The sequence below is a fragment of the Lolium perenne genome, chromosome 6 (assembly GCF_019359855.2).
Source record: "Lolium perenne isolate Kyuss_39 chromosome 6, Kyuss_2.0, whole genome shotgun sequence".
Taxonomy (NCBI): domain Eukaryota; kingdom Viridiplantae; phylum Streptophyta; class Magnoliopsida; order Poales; family Poaceae; genus Lolium; species Lolium perenne.
In genome coordinates this window covers 125,480,362-125,485,388 of record NC_067249.2, presented here as the reverse complement: position 1 = coordinate 125,485,388, position 5,027 = coordinate 125,480,362, and positions in this window count along the sequence as shown.

The following is a 5,027-nucleotide window of genomic DNA, read 5'->3' as shown; positions in this document are numbered from 1 at the left end:
CACTCTAGAGGTTACTTTAATATGAACTCCGGACGTTGTGGAGCTTGTTTACTCCAGCTTGAGGTGTGCTTTGTAGCCCTACACAATGAATGGTGTTTGTTATCCAACAAGAGAGTGTAGAAAGTAGCATTTATTTATTCAGTTATGAGAGTGTCCACTAGTGAAAGTATGATCCCTAGGCCTTGTTTCTAAGCAATGAAACACCGTTTCCAACAAGTTCTGTTACATGTTTGCTTGCTGCCATCTTTATTTCAGAATGCAATTACTACTTACAATCATCCATATTACTTGTATTTCACTATCTCTTCGCTGAACTAGTGCACCTATACATCTGACAAGTGTATTAGGTGTGTTGGGGACACAAGAGACTTCTTGTATCGTAATTGCAGGGTTGCTTGAGAGGGATATCTTTGACCTCTACCTCCCTGAGTTCGATAAACTTTGGGTGATTCACTTAAGGGAAACTTGTTGCTGTTCTATAAACCTCTGCTCTTGGAGGCCCAACACTATCTACAGGAATAGAAGCGTGCGTAGACATCAAGCTATTTTCTGGCGCCGTTGCCGGGGAGGTAAGGTAAAAGGTACTCACATCCTCCGACTACTAAGCTATTTTCTAGCACTGTTGCCGGTGTGTGAGTGCTCAAAGCTATTTCCTTTAGATCCTGAAATTATATCTTTTTGTTTCTTGTTTTTATTTCACTAGTTAGGCTTAATGGAAAACAAAAAAAAATTAGAGATCTTTATAAAATTTATCTTGAGTTAGGACATGAGGTGTTTGAAGAGAAAATTAAAAAACCTATGGAACTTTATATGCATGCTAATGGCGATGTTATTAGTATGAATGCTTTGAACACCATTGTTGCTAATGCTATGAAAAATTCTAATCTTGGGGAAGCTAGTTTTGATGAGCATGATATTTTTAGTCCCCCAAGCATGGAGGAGAAAATTTTCTTTGATGATACTTTGCCTCCCATTTATGATGATTATAATGATAGTGGTATTTTGGTGCCACCTACTATGGAGGATAAAGTTTATTATGATTACAATATGCCTCCTACATTTGATGATTATGATGATGAGAATAATAATGATAGTTACTTTGTTTAATTTGCTCCCACTACAATTAATAAGAATGACTGCTTATGTTGGGAGTAGTAATTATTTTATGCATGTGAATAAGAATGCTTCATGTGATAGTTATATTGTTGAGTTTGTTCATGATGCTACTGAAAGTTATTATGAGAGAGGGAAACATGGTTATATGCATCTTAATAATATTAAGTTTCCCCTCTTTATGTTAAGAATCTTGAAGTTGTGCTTGTGTTGCCTTTCTATGCTTGTTGCGTTATGCTTACATGACTTGTTTATTTACAACATTCCTATGCATAGGAAGCGGGTTAGGCTTAAATTTGTTTCATACTTTCTTTTTGATGCTCTCTTTGCTTCAATTCTCATCATTATGTGAGCATCATTAAAATTACTGAGCCCATCTTAATGGCTATAAAGAAAGCACTTCTTGGGAGATAACCCATGTTTTTATTTTGCTACTGTTTTGTTGTGTCTTGGAAGTTGTTACTACTGGAGCAACCTCTCCTTATCTTTATTTTATTGCATTGTTGTGCCAAGTAAAGTCTTTGATAGTAAGGTTGATACTAGATTTCGATTACTGCGCAGAAACAGATTTCTTGCTGTTACGAATTTGAGTAGGCCTCTCTGTAGGTAACTCAGAAAAATATGCAATTTTCATGAGTGATCCCCAGATATGTACGAAACTTTCATTCAATTTGAGCTTTTTCATCTGAGCAAGTTAAGTGCCTCTAAAAAATTCGTCTTTACGGACTGTTCTGCTTTGACAGATTCTGCCTTTTATTTCACATTGCCTCTTTTGCTATGTTGGATGGATTTCTTTGTTCCATTAACTTTCAATAGCTTTGAGCAATGTCCAGAAGTGTTAAGAATGATTTTTTCACCTCTGAATATGTGAATTTTTTATTATGCACTAACCCTCTAATGAGTTTGTTTTGAGTTTGGTGTGGAGGAAGTTTTCAAGGGTCAAGAGAGGAGGATGATACAATATGATCAAGAAGAGTGAAAAGTCTAAGCTTGGGGATGCCCCCGTGGTTCATCCCTGCATATTTCAAGAAGACTCAAGCATCTAAGCTTGGGGATGCCCAAGGCATCCCCTTCTTCATCGACAACTTATCAGGTCACCTCTAGTGAAACTATATTTTTATTCTGTCACATCTTATGTGCTTTACTTGGAGCGTCTGTGTGCTTTTATTTTCGTTTTGTTCATTCTCTGAATAAATTCATGCTTGTGTGGGAGAGAGACACGCTCCGCTTGTTCATATGAACACTGGTGTTCTTAGCTTTACTTTTAATGTTCATGGCGAAGGTTGAAACTGCTTCGTTCATTGCTATATGGTTGGAAACAGAAAATGCTTCATGTGGTAGTTGGTATATTGTCTTGAATAATTTGATACTTGGCAATTGTTTTGCTCAAATAGATCATGTTTAAGCTCTTGCATAATGTACTTTGCACCCATTAATGAAGAACTACCATAGAGCTTGTTAAAATTTGGTTTGCATGATTGGTCTCTCTAAAGTCTAGATATTTTCTGGTGAAGTGTTTGAACAACAAGGAAGACAGTGTAGAGTCTTATAATGCTTGCAATATGTTATTATGTAAGTTTTGCTGTACCGGTTCATACTTGTGTTTGCTTCAAACAACCTTACTAGCCAAAGCCTTGTACTGAGAGGGAATTCTTCTCGTGCATCCAAATCCTTGAGCCAAAACCTATGCCATTTGTGTCCAGCATACCTACCTACTATGTGGTATTTCTCTGCCATTCCAAAGTAAATTGCTTGAGTGCTACCTTTAAAATTCCATTCTTTGTCTTTGCAATACATAGCTCATGGGAAAATAGCCTTAAAAACTATTGTGGTAAAGAATATGTAGCTTATGTATCTTATTTCTTATAAGTTGCTTGTTGAGCAGTAACCATGTTTCTGGGGACGCCATCAACTATTACACCTTTGTTGAATATCATGTGAGTTGCTATGCATGTTCTTCTTGTCTGAAGTAAGGGTGATTTATCATGATCAAATGGTTTGAGTATGCATATTGTTAGAGAAGAACATTGGGCCGCTAACTAAAGCCATGTATCATGGTGGAAGTTTCAGTTTGGACATTAATCCTCAATCTCTTATGAGAATAATATCTGTTGTTGAATGCTTATGCATTAAAGAGGAGTTCATTATCTGTTTTCTATGTTGTCCCGGTATGGATGTCCTTAGTTGAGATCTATCAAAAACGAGAAATCAAATGCGATCTATCTCCTTGGACCTTTGTACAGGCGGCATAGAGGTACCCCTTTGTGACACTTGGTTGAAACATATGTAATGCAATGATAATCCATGGAAATCCAAGCTAATTAGGACAAGGTGCAAGCACTATTGGTATTCTATGCATGAGGCTTGCAACTTATAGGATGTCTTACGCATAACACATATGAATTATTACTACCGTTGACAAAATTGTTTCTATGTTTTCAAAATAAAAGCTCTAGCACAAAAATAGTAATCCATGCTTCCCTCTGCGAAAGGCCTTTCTTTTACTTTATGTTGAGTCACTTCACCTACTTCTTTCTATCTTAGAAGCAGACACTTGTGTCGACTGTGTGCATTCATTCCTACAGACTTGCTTATTTGCATTCATCATATTACTTTGTGTTGACAATCATCCATGAGATATACATGGTGAAGTTGAAAGCAACTGCTGAAACTTATATCTTCCTTTGTTTTTGTTCAAAACTTTCTACTAAGAATTTATTGCTTTATGAGTTAACTCTTATGCAAGTCTTATTGATGCTTGTCTTGAAAGTACTATTCATGAAAAGTCTTTGCTATATGATTCAGTTGTTTAGTCATTGACTTTACTATTTCTTCGAATCACTTCATTCATCTCATATGCTTTACAATAGTATTGATCAACATTATGATAGCATGTCACTTCAGAAATTATCCTTGTTATCGTTTACCTACTCGAGGGCGAGTAGGAACTAAGCTTGGGGATGCTTGATACGTCTCAAACGTATCTATAATTTCTTATGTTCCATGCTAGTTTTATGACAATACCTACATGTTTTGCTCACAATTTATAATGATTTTATGCATTTTCCGGAACTAACCTATTAACAAGATGCCGAGGTGCCAGTTCCTGTTTTCTGCTGTTTTTGGTTCCAGAAAGGCTACACAGGAAATATTCTCGGAATTGGACCCCACGAAGACGGAAGTCAATATTTTGCCGAGATGGACCCGGAGAGCCAGAGAAGGGCCAGAGGGGGGCCAAGGGGGCCCCACACCATAGGGGGGCGCGGCTCCCACCCTGGCCGCGCCACCACGTGGTGAGGGTGCCCTGGTACCCCTCCGAGGCCGCCCTTCCGCCTAGATATTCTTCCAGAACCGAAAACCCTACACCAATTGACGAAACTCCAGAAAGACTCCAGGGACGCCACCGCCATCACGAAACTCCATTTCGGGGGATAGAAGTCTCTGTTCCGGCACGCCGCCGGGACGGGGAATTGCCCCCGGAGTCATCTCCATCGACACCACCGCCATCTTCATCGTCGTTGCTGTCTCCCATGATGAGGAGGGAGTAGTTCTCCCACGAGGCCGAGGGCTCTACCGGTAGCTATGTGGTTCATCTCTCTCTCCCATGGTGTGATCTTTATGTGATCATGAGCTTTGTATCACTATTAATCTATGTGCTACTCTAGTGATGTTATTAAAGTAGTCTATTCCTCCTCCATGATGTAATGTTGACAGTGTGTGCATCATGTACTACTTGGCGTAGGTTATGATTGTAATCTCTTGTAGATTATGAAGTTAACTATTACTATGATAGTATTGATGCGATCTATTCCCCCTTTCATAGCTATTGTTGACAGTGTGTATGCTATGTTAGTACTCGGTCTAAATTGCAACGGTCTATTATGCACTCTAGAGGTTACTTTAATATGAACTCC